This window comes from Cavia porcellus, unplaced genomic scaffold (assembly GCF_034190915.1).
Source record: "Cavia porcellus strain 051 isolate PalLab524CR breed Dunkin Hartley unplaced genomic scaffold, mCavPor4.1 scaffold_10, whole genome shotgun sequence".
NCBI lineage: Eukaryota > Metazoa > Chordata > Mammalia > Rodentia > Caviidae > Cavia > Cavia porcellus.
Genome location: NW_026947493.1, coordinates 81,015,303 through 81,027,335, shown reverse-complemented (window position 1 = coordinate 81,027,335; position 12,033 = coordinate 81,015,303). Strand labels below are relative to the sequence as shown.

The 12,033-nt window shown below is 42.3% G+C and overlaps 1 non-coding gene across 1 annotated transcript; it reads right to left on the bottom strand.

Annotated features, from left to right (window-relative positions):
- Positions 1-454: 454 nt before the first annotated feature.
- On the bottom strand, positions 455-558 carry LOC111754628 (U6 spliceosomal RNA). Its single transcript, XR_002789311.1, has one exon. It is a non-coding gene; the product is annotated as a U6 spliceosomal RNA (small nuclear RNA).
- Positions 559-12,033: the final 11,475 nt, after the last annotated feature.

Below are 12,033 nucleotides of genomic sequence, written 5' to 3'. Positions count from 1 at the left end.
AAAATAAATAACCATAATGAAGAGCCCAAAACACTAACAATGTAGACTTTCAAAACAAGGTGGTAGGAACATAGCTAAGGTTGTTATTTTGCATAGTTATCTTCAAAAGAATTCCTCAGATTACCAGATATAAACATGCAAAATTGATCTAATCCCATGAATGTTAGATGTTTTGTTCCAAGAACTCATAGAATTAGTACAACCATCTTAGCTATCTTATGTGTATATATACAAATTTATATCTTTTTTTCTTTTTCCATCCTTCTTTTCTCCTTTTCCCTAGCTGAGTTATGTTTTCCTCTTTGAGCAATTTCTTACCCTTTCACAATACTTTTTGAAGATTATGCATCGTATTTATTCTTTCAGTTTTTTTTACTAGCAAGACAATATGGTATTTACACATGTGAGTTTGATTTATTTCTCTCATGAGTATGGTCTCAAGTCACCACCACTTAAAAATATGGAATGCTCTACAAATTTGCGTGTCAGCCTTATGCACGGTTCTTGATAATCTCTGAATCATTCCAATTTTAGTACATGTGCTGCTGACACGAGCACGTGAAGTGTTTTTTAAATAATAAGTGTTTTCACTTGTGATTTTTTAAAAAAGTAGTATACGTGTTTTACTGTTTTATCACAGAACTTTACAAAGTTAGGCCTAGTGTTAGAAAACTCTGTCCCTGTCTCTGTCTCTGCCTCTGTCTCCCTCTATCGCTCTCTGTTACTGGGAATTGCACCCTAGGCCTTCACACTGAGCTTCATCCCAGCACTCCCTCCTCTTAAAATTTGAAAACATGGTCTTTTTAAGCCACTAAATTGTGCAGACTATGTTTAAACTTTTGATACTCCTGCCTCTGCATCCCCAGTTTTTATGTAACTGTGGAGCCGTCTTTCAATTACGTGTATTCAATCAATCAGAGACTCACTTACTTTACATTTTTTGTGTTAGAATCTGGATTGTGAAGCAACATGACCATTGCCCCTGTCTTCACGTAGACTGAATTTTCAGATCTTCTTTTTTTCCTCTTAGTCTGGAAAGCAGTTTGAAAAAGGAATGTCGATGGATGAATAGACAGAAATACTGGAGTTTTTCAAATTTTAGGTTTCTGAAATGTCCTATAGACTTTTTGGAGGTACATTTCCTATTTTTTCCTAACTTTGTCATTTTTCCACAATTAATCATCAGAAGCGGATAGCAATTTGTGGGCTGTATGAATGTTGGCAGACTCTGCCTCTCTTGGATGTGTTTCAGGGTCACAAACCTACGCAATGGCTCAGTCAGATTTGAGCCCCTTAGAAGAGCCAGGAACCAACAGTTCCTTCAAAAGTGTGAACTTTCACGTTCTTCTTAGCAGGAGGACAGGGTCACCCTGGGCATCATCAGGATTTACTAAAGAAACAGATGTAACACAAGATACACACATGTATAAGAAATTACAAGAGTGGCTTACGATGGTCACCACAAGTCAGATGAGGGTGCATGCAGAGGTGTCTGCAAGCTGGAGGCTTAAGGTTCCCAAGGGCTGGAGCTTACTGCAGTGTTCCGTGCAAGTCTGTATCAGGGGCCGGTGGGTCTGTGACCGAACACTGAAGAATCTGTGACAGAAGGCTGGCCCAGAGATGACGTGCAAGCTGAAGGCAAGACTAGAGCTCCTGTGAAAAGCAGCGCCCAGTCCCTCCTCATTTATGTTTCATTGTATGCAGACTGCTCCCCTGGGGTGGGTGTAGCATGCACCATCTGGGTGCTGTTCTCTGGCACAGGCTGAAAATGTTACAGACTGAGAACCTTGGCTCCCTGCTGAATCACTTAGTTAAAGGACCTTCTCAAATTGACACAATGAACAATATCTTAGAATCCTTGTCCTCCACACCACAGGATGTGGAGCTGCTGAATCCTTTAGTTGAGCTTCTAGACTTCTCAAGTTGACACAATGTGTCAACCTTAACACCCTGCTTCCCTGGGAGGTTTGACAGCCATCTGCAAGAGGAAATGGTTGAACTTTCCCCATTCTTCCTCCAGGGTCGCGCCTTTTTGCTCTTTTACTTCTCATCATCCATTCTCTGTTCTTTCTAGTGTACACGGCCCTACACTTTTCTACTTCATTCTTCCTACCAGCCCATTTTAGAGTTTACCATTTTGTGTAAGGTAGGCTGATAACTTCGGATTCCATTTGCTTTCTTCTGTAGCAGGTAGTTACATAAATAGCAAATGTGATTAAATCTTCAACATGAAATTCCAAGGTCTCTAAAATGGTTCTTTGAGATTCATAATTTTGGATGTGCAGATTAAGTTGTTAATTTCAAACACTGAGCCCCCTCCTTTGGCCACCAGGAATCTCTGAGAAGCCTGCAAATAGAATTTAAAAGAATGAAGTTGTTTATTATGGAAATTATAAAGTTGAGAGCTATAAATATAGGCCAGGCTTGTGGCAGATGTAGGAGTCAGGAAAGTAAATTAGAAGAAAATATAAATGTATTAAAAAGACATCATCTGGGGAGAGCTCAGATGCATCAGATATGAAAAGTCTCGCTCTGGTCAGGAGATGGATGACTCAGGCTTAGAAGGTGACTTCAGCTTACTGAATCACCGTGGAATTTGAGGTGACCCACAACCAAAATAGTTAACATTGGTTTATCTGTGCATTCTCTTTCTGGAGTCAAACTATATTAACCATTTTTTAAATTCTTTTTTTGTGCATTTGTCATGCATTAGACATGGTTCTGAGTTCTGAGGCTGTAAGAGACAAAAGAAAGATCTAACCCAACAGTGGTAGAAGTCTTCAGCTTAAATACTGAGAAGGAGGTTGGTAATACTGTGGGTAAGGATGGTTGTGATGGGGAAGTGCAGGATGCTAAGCAAAGGTATGGGGGAATCATAGAATCCAGATGTGGTGTCTGCCTGGAGACCTGGGGGGTGAAAGAGTCCTCAGCTGTCAATAGTGGGGTGGAGGTGGGTCTGAGTGGTGGTCATGGCCAAGGGAACAGGGGAACACAGATCTCTTACTACCATAAGATACCATAATTCAAATTTTGGGTTTCTAGTTCATCATAAATACATCAAAATTACAATCTACTGCCTCTGTTCAACTGCATATTGGGTCTGTATTGTACCTATGGGCTGCACAATTTTAAGTCCAGTAACTGACATTCTCTTCTCCTTGAGCAGTGCTTGCCTGGGCATTGATATTATTGATACTATTGGCTCTGGTGGCTTCCTTTTCTGTTTGTTTGCATAACTGATCAGTTTCTACCTTTTCTTCTTCCCCAGTTCTAAGACTCATGTAATGACAATATATTAAAATAGTTTTCAGTAAATTTCTGTTGGCTTGGAAACCAAGCTGTCTCCATGAAGCATTTCTACTTCTGTGTGATCTGACCCATAGTTTTTGTTTTCTTACTTTCAGAGGCAGTGTAGTTTTCTGTTGCTAAGAGTAACTCTTCTGTGGCTAACTCATAGTGCTAATTTGTCATTTGTTGTCTTTTCTGTAGATAGAAAAAAACCACAACTTTCACTTGGAATCCAATGGATCTGTTGTCCAAAGAACCACTGTCCAATAATGGATCCTGGTTAATTAGAAAATGTTTATGCTGTGTTTGGTAATTATTTCTCAGAAATGGTTTGTGTATGCTTTTTGGAGTTAAAGCAAGTTGTTTCTGCTTTCCCAAAACTCTTCAAGCTCTGGATGTTTACAACTACCAAAGAATTCATCAGAAGATAAATGTGAGTGTTGATACAGCCCCATGGTGTCCAACCTTGTAAACTAAGATAAAATACCAAAACCAAAGATCTTGAGGCCCATTATTCTCATATGGAAAGGCGAAAAAGTGTATCTTTATGAGACATTTGGCTCAATAATACTGCAGAAAAATCGGGTTGTGCCATAGATGACCTTTAGGGCCTGTCAAAATTAGTGGAGAAAGTTCTTAATAACTGTCAGATATATTGATGTATTGTGTGCTGAACTTTCTTGGAGACATCGGGGGACAGTATACCATTATAAATTTTCTATTCTACTTCTCCTGTGTTACTGTCACAACTTCTGATCACATGTGTTATTTCCTTCTCTGCCTTTTTTTCTAAAATGAGAATGCTTTAGAGCATGTCATCTTGGTGAATTTTGGTTGATGTTGCAGGGTGTGCCATTTTTGCTTGTCATCATAACGGCTCTGTGTCAATTACATCAGTGCTAAGAGTGATGGACCAGGAAATTTTACTGTGTGATAATACTGACCATTTGAAGTGCTGAGATCTCTCTGCAGGGCTGCTTTTTAGAAACAACCAAGTAGAAAGTTAAGAAACTTTCCCTAACTCTCATTTTCTTAAGAAATCACTTGTCCTAAGGAGTCACATGACCCTTGGCCCCTGGCATGAGGGAAATGAAGAGGGGCTTGTCTGTGGGTAACCGCAGAATGGCCCTCTGGTTATGACCTCATCCAGTGGTGTTTGGCCAATGTGTGTGTAATAGCCTCACAGGGCCTCAGACACTATGGGTGTGCTGAGAGGTATCTGGGAAATGTAATGTACTTTAAATTACCAAGAAGTAATTTGATCTGAATAAGGCAACTCCAAAGAGAGCTCATTATGTTTCTCCAGAATGCAATTGCAAACTGTAATTGGATTTCTTTTTAAGATGAACAGCAAACTCAGGGAAGTGGTGCATTTATCATCTTTGTCAATCCCTTTCTGGAACCTGAGCACCAGGGATGAAGGCACACAGTTCATCCCCTTGGGCAGAGAGGGTGTTGAGTAACTAGCATGGGTCAGCAGATACAGCCATTGCTCTTCCGCACACAGTGGATGTGCCCGGGCCTTGGAGGGAAGCTGGCGTTACTCAGGAGGCGGATGGGAGAGCAGCGCTTAGAGATCAGGGGCCAGAAAGGGAACTCGGGAACCTGAGCTTGTTGCACCAATTCAGTCCTGTAGTGTTGGGCTTTGGACCCAGGTCAGGACAGTGGGACTGGAATGCAAGGCTCTTGCACCCGTGACCTTTAATAATTCATTTCCTGTTGGAGACGTTGGGCAGTGAAAAGGATCCTGGTCTAAGCATCCAGAAGAAAGGGATTTTGGGATTTTGGATTTTGGGTCAGGTTGAGGCTGTGTTTTCTATTTTATAAAGTAAAGAAATTGAGCTAGACGATCTCTGTGTCCTTCAAAGACCTCACATTTTTAGATACAATGGTTTTAAGGCCTTAAGAGCTTCCCTCCAGTCTCTCTGGAGTAGAGAAAGACCCCATGAAGCAGCTCCTACTTGACTTTTCTACTTCCTGGATTGTTTTGGACATTCAGGCTCACTGCAGGTCCCTGGCTGACCAGAGCTTACGTGTTACATGTTACAGTCATGTCACCTTTCTGGTCTCTTTGCTGAGTAAAAATCTGGCCTAGACGTTGGCAGATTGACTTTCATGAACTAATTTATAGGGAAAGGTAGTCTGAACTGGCTAAAGACTTTTTTAAAAAAAGTTACATATATGGTAGTATTTTGTCTTTTTACAAGCTCAATTTTCATAATTATGTCTCACATACCACAAGGCATATAGACATAGGAAGTATCAGTATGCCCATTTTACAGAGGGATACACTGAGACTGAGGAAAATTAAGTAGCTTGCACTTGATTAGAGTTATGATGTGGCAAAGATAGAATAGGATGGGAGCTGGGGATCTCACTCAGTGGCACAAGTGCCTGCTTTATAAGCGTGCGGTCGTAAGTTTGATCCCTGGTACCCCCCCCCCAAAAAAAAAACCCAGATACATAGGATATAGGTGTTCTGAATCAAGTCCACTACACTTTCCACTACAGTAGCATAATTATGGAAACTTTAAATCCCTGGCAGAGATAATCAAAAAAGTATCTTTTTAAAAAGTTATTTTAAAAAAGTGAAACAAAATTTCAAATCAAGATAACAAGAGAATAACAATGGTTAATACGTGGTGTGTGGTTATCCTTAAATTAGTTACTCAGAGTACAAGATACGGACGTTTAATTATCCAAACAGTATTAGCGCAAACCTTCCTTTTCAATGAACTAAGAGAAATGAGCAGTAGATCTGAACAGTCCTCTACCCTTTCACGTCTCCCTCCCTTCTTTCCTCCTTCCCTCCACCCCAGTTTCTCTTTCCTTTTGAACAGTTTCTAAATATTTTTGGGTCAGAGCCGTGTGGAACCATACAAAGATCACCGCTCGGCCTGCTTTTCCGTTCCCAAGTTCTGTCCCTGCAGTCATCTCATTCTGCGTAATTCTGACAGTCTTTGACTTTGCAATCCTTCACAGTGATCATCATAATCTCTGTCTGCCTGTCTGTCTCCCTCTGTCTGTCTGTCTGTCTCTCTCCCTTCCTCCTCCTCTCTCCCTCCCTCTCTGTCTCTGTCTCTCTCCCTCTGTCTCTCTGTCTCTTTCTCTGTCACCATCTCAAAGCACGCTCAGGGTCTTCCTGTTCTTAATTCATCTTCATGACATGTGAACCGACAAGCAGACTGCAGGAGGATGTCCCACTGGGCTGTCCCAGAGGCTGCGGTAGGAAGCAAGGTTATGGAGCAGCCTCAAGGGGACAATAAATCTGCGGAGGGTGAGCCAAGAACAAGATTTCCACAGCCGAAGCCTGGGAGTCTTGGGGAAGGGTCCTTGCTGTTCTCCTTCAAAGGTTCCTACTCACTCACCAGGAAAGAAAATCACCATCTGAAAGCCAAGACTCCCTGTGTTTGGCCATTTTTCAATGCTTTTGAGTTGGCTATTTCTCTTCCCTGGGGATTCGCAATGTTTGTGACTGAGGTGATTCAGTGTTCTGCTCTCCTAAGAAACTGTGCAGTTTTCCTGCAGATGACAGTCTCCTTTGCCTTGTAGTGTCGCCTCCATCCTGCCCATTCTGAGACTGGGTCCCCTTTTAATTCCTCTCAGAGATTTGCCCCATTGCTTTGCCCCAGCCACCTGGAATGGGGTCTTTACAACACATGTGTCCTTTGGGGAACATTTGTTTTCAGTGTTATATTTCGGCATGTTCTTTTACTCAGGGAAAAGCAGGGTGACTTCATCCCTCGCATTAGAAATGATGACTGTGTCCACAGCCACGTGCTCCATCCAAGCTCCGTGTGGTTTCTGTGGTTGCTGCAGCACTTGGACCCTGAGCGGGCGTAGCGATGACTGATCGCCCTGCCCTGTGGTGCAGCTACAGAGGAGAGCACGGGTCCTCTGCGGCAGGGAGTCCGGTTACACTGGAGGAAAGGGCCTGGCATTCCTGTGGGCTGACAGGAAGACATGGTTATCTGTGGGAAAAGGGATGACTGTGTCGCTCTGTTGTTGGGAAGCGTGGTTGTCTTCAGCCTTGAGCCTGACCAAAGAATTCTGCTATGATTTACTTTGACACCGTATTTAAACTCTGCAATAATTAACCATCTTTCAAACATCACCAGGAAGCGGGTTATCAAAATAATACTACTGGGATGGTAAAAGTACCTTTAAAAGCTTCTGCTACTTCGCTCAGCAAACATAAAAAGGCTGAACAAAGCCCACACCCAAATGTTACCAACATATTTACTGGGTTTCTTTTCGGGACCATTTTCTGTGACCTCTGGAAAACAGCTCCATGCAATACAGGCAGGTATCTCTCCCCAGGCATGGGAATGAGCCCAAGGCATAGTTTCACTGCCTACCTGCTTCTGTGTCTTGTGGTAAATTAAGTGGTAGAGAAGATTACAATGCTGGAATGTATGGAAGGCAAATAAATACCACACATGTTGCCACCTGCTGTTCCCAATTTTGGGGCAGACATTACTAATGGATCCCATCACTCCTGCCTGCTGAGCCGGTTCTCATTTCCAGCCTTTCCCTCAAGTCACTAAGAGAGCCACCATCCTGTTCTAGGACTTGGTTCTCCAGTTGAAAACCTTTTACTAACCCAGTTTTGGAAAAAGCTGACTGGCCCTCCATTCCTCCAGACTTAAACCAGAGGTACAGTGGAAGCCAGCCATGGGTGAAAGATGAGTCTGCTCCATATTAACATAGTTCAGGCATTTCCCAAGAGATGTGAGCGCCTCTAAATGCTGAAACTGTGACAGAATTTAGCATACTTACAAAATACCGCATCCTGAATGAAAGCAACACAATTTTACACATTACTGCTTTACTTTTTGCATTGACAGTTTGATAGTATAAAGAGTTTGGGGGAAGATTTGGGGAGCCATACTTTTACATATCGTGGGATAGCAAAAACTGAAGCCTTGTATTTGGAGAGCAATTTAGAATTGTCTGAAAAAAATTAAGCATACATACGATTAGTTTCAGCACTTCTCTTCCTTTGGATACACTTCCCCAAGTATTGAAAGATATGTTTCAAGACTAACTCTTGTAGCATTGACTTCAAAAATAGAAAAAGAACACAGTCTACCTATCTGTGTATGTGCTATGCAAGAGAGCACCAACCTATGTATCTGTAAAGGGAATACAGTGTAGACTTTCAGGAGAATAAGGTAGATACAATATAGTAGACGGCTCTGTTCCATTACAATTCTTCAGGTTCTTCCCATCATAGCTTTGCTTCTGTGCTCCACTGAACTCGTACTTGGCCATCAAGTATGTCTTGTCCATGGGATACAAAAGCTGTGATTTGGGTTCCAAAATAAGAAACACGTTGAGCAGCATTGACTGGGGCAGAGCCAGCTAAGCCAAGCTAAGCTCATAAAACAATAGCCAACCTATAACTCTCATGTAACAGAAGCAACCAGTGACACTGTTTTGTAAGCCACCAAGATTTTAAGGTTAATTTGTGATCTATAATATTATTGTAGCAAAATCTGACTGAGGCATCTAATTTAGACCATATCCAGAGTATAACATATAAACAAATTAAGTTACATAACATTATCCATGTAGTTAGCCTCAAAAAATCATCTGTTCATCCACCATCCATTCATCCATCCATCCAATCCATTCATCCACTCATCTTTGCACACACACACACACACACACACACACACACACACACACACACGTATATATTATCAAAAAAATACAGATAAAATTGATAGCAATGGGAAACCCAAAAGGCTGACCCTAAGCAAAATTGGTAGTTACTTGGGGGAGGAAGAAGAGAAAGAAGCAAGTTATAGTTTCTAATTAATATTCTTTACTCTGAATGTTTTTATACAAAATGAGCTACTCAGTGATAGAATATTAAGAAAAGTTTCACTTTCAGCATTTTCTCTTTCAAGCATTTTTCCTAATTTCAATGAATGATTTTTATTACATCATTATGTTTTTAAAGTACTCTGGGTCCTGGTGGGAACGAGAATCCTTGAGAAGTGTTGAGGTTCTGGTAAACAAAACACAGCGAGCTCTGTGGAGAGGCAACCTGAGCGTGACCTTGGCGACTGGCAGCAGTTTTTCTCCTGGGTTTAACTTTCGGAGTCACCAGGACAAAGACACATGCTGAGAGTTGGAACACAGAGCACTAATTTTTTTTGCTGCCAGAGTTGGTTTTTTGAAAAGGAAAAAAATCAGGTTTATGGAATGTTTAACATTTTTATAATTGAAGAAATAATCAAAAAGCATGGCCCCAGGCGCAACTTCCTCCTTTTCCAATCTTTCCCAGCCAAGAAAACCAGACTTTTCTCTGTGATTCACGGGCTGGAAAAACAATGGTCTTTCCTTTGGGGCTCTTGTCCCTGCCTTTCTGCAGGCCTGGTCCAGGGATCCCTTATCTCTGCTTTATACCTCATTAACTCTTGGTGGCCTCCAGGGCTGAGATGTCACTGGATCCAGACACTGCCTTGCCCCTCAAGGGCAGCAACCTGCCTTTCTGTGGCACACAGCAGAAAGGTAAACCATTCCACTCTGCGGCCCTGTCTGTCTGTCTGTCTTGCCCCATAGGCTATGGGCTGTTTTGCATTTTGACTTTTTTGTACCAGTTTGCAATGCAAAATGGTTCCACTCCTCTTGCAGAATCAGCAACTGTACACAACACACCCCAATTCACTTCCTTCCCTGCCCTTCTTGCAGGCTCTCTGATGTCTGGCCCTGTGGCTTTTTATTACATCTCCAGGACCTCATCCATGTATTAGGTGCTCAATAGATACTTGTTGGATTGATGAATAACGTATGCCTATTGGATAAGTAATGTGTACCCAGAAGATCAGATCTATCTTTTTAAGGATTTTTTCTTTTAATGGACAAGGGCATACAATTTCTGATGCCTCCATTAACAAGCCGATAGGGGATCTATTTTTTCTAGGCAGTATTCACACATATAAGGTGACTAAGTGTCATTGTTTTCTAGAGGGTCAAGGGTTTTCTGGGATGTGGGGCTTTTAATATCCTGGGAAAACTGGGATAGTTACTCAGTCTATGCTTAGATCAATCACATAAGATCCACCCACTGTGCTTTTTATAGACAAATGGTACCATCTCCTCTCTCTCCCTAGAGTGCAGAAAGAACACTGCAATGAATCTGTTGCTGTCAATATTTCTATTTCTCCCACCTCTCAGGAAATCATCACATCTCCATTTATAATTCATATGGTTTCACAGTGAGCAAATTAGAAATGTTGATTAGTCTCTTCCATCCTGGCTTGTGTGAGTAGAAGGTGGTCAGCCCACAGTAGGAGCTTACTAAGAGTGCAGTGTAAATACTAGGAGAGCAGGGAGCAGGCTGTTTTTACCAGGGACTTCTCAAAATGGCACTGAGTGGATGCCGCTTTCTTAGCCAAGCCTGTATATATGAGGAGCTGATGAGACAGAGAAGGGGTTCAAGACCGTTAGGCACACTCTGAGTTCCCACCAGTTATTCAGTCTAATATGCGCCCTCTGAAAAGCCACCTCAAGGAGGCTTACACCTTGTATGCCAGAGCTGGTGACACAAGCTCATCTTTGTCAGGTCTGCATGTTTGCATCAGATGTCGAATTGTTTCTCCTCTGAGGGGAAAGGGCTGGCTGAGAGTATCTGGTGAGCACAGCTGTAAAATATAGCAATTTCCTAATCTAGGCTCTGTTGGGAAATCAGCTCTGGCCAGCAGCTGTGCTCCAGCTGTGTGCTCCCAGGAGACAAGTAAGATCCAACTGCTAGAGACTCCTGTTCCCAATAGCACAGCTGCTGACACTGACACAGCTCTGGAAGGCTTGGGTTACGCCAAGGAGAGGTTTTCCCAAATTGTGGCTTGGCGAGGTTGGACCTCTCCATAGTTCTTCTCCCTTTTTGGTCATTTCTTCTGAAATTTAAGTGCTGGGCCAATTAGAGGCCCAGATGACTGGAATCAGAAAGAGAACATTAATTCAAAAAGAAGAATGTCTTGCCCATTCATTTAGCAGACAAATATTTATCGAGCTGTGTGTTTTCTCTGTTGAAGTGGGTGCAGAACAGGCAGTTGTGTCTGTGACATCCCTCCTAGGTCAGGTGACAGGACAGGGCAGAGCAGGATGACTTGTTTCTGATCCGAGTGGCACCTCACTCAGTTGGGAAGACCTGGAGATCAGGGATAGCCTGACAGACAGAGGTTAGAGTCATCGGAATGCTTTTTACTTATATCTCTGGGGTTTCAGTTCAATGAATCCTTTGTCCTCAAATTTTGTTGGTTGAAACCCTAATGCCTATTGTGATGATATAAGACCATGTTGCTTAGGGAAGGATTTGGGCCTCATGATTGAGAGCTACTGAGAGAAATGCTGAGTTATTTCTTCTGCAGGTGAACACAGCCAGGAGGCACCATCTATCAGGAGTAGGACACACCAGTCACTGGAGCTCCAGCACCTTGATCTTGGACTTCATAGTCTCAAGGGCTGTGAGAAATAAACTTTCATGATTTATTGGCTATCCAGTTGGTGGTATTTTGTTATAGCAGCTGGAAGATACTAAGACATGGATACTGGCTATTGGCTGAGACCTCAGCTAGGCTTTGGCTGAAGCATTCCAGCCCTCTTTGTGGTCTTTCTGCATAAACTAATTTGGCCTTCCTTATGGCGTAGCGGCTGGTTTCTAGGAGCAAGTGATTCATGACAACAGAATGGAATGCAGGACAATTTTAATGATATATCCTTAAGGTTACTTCT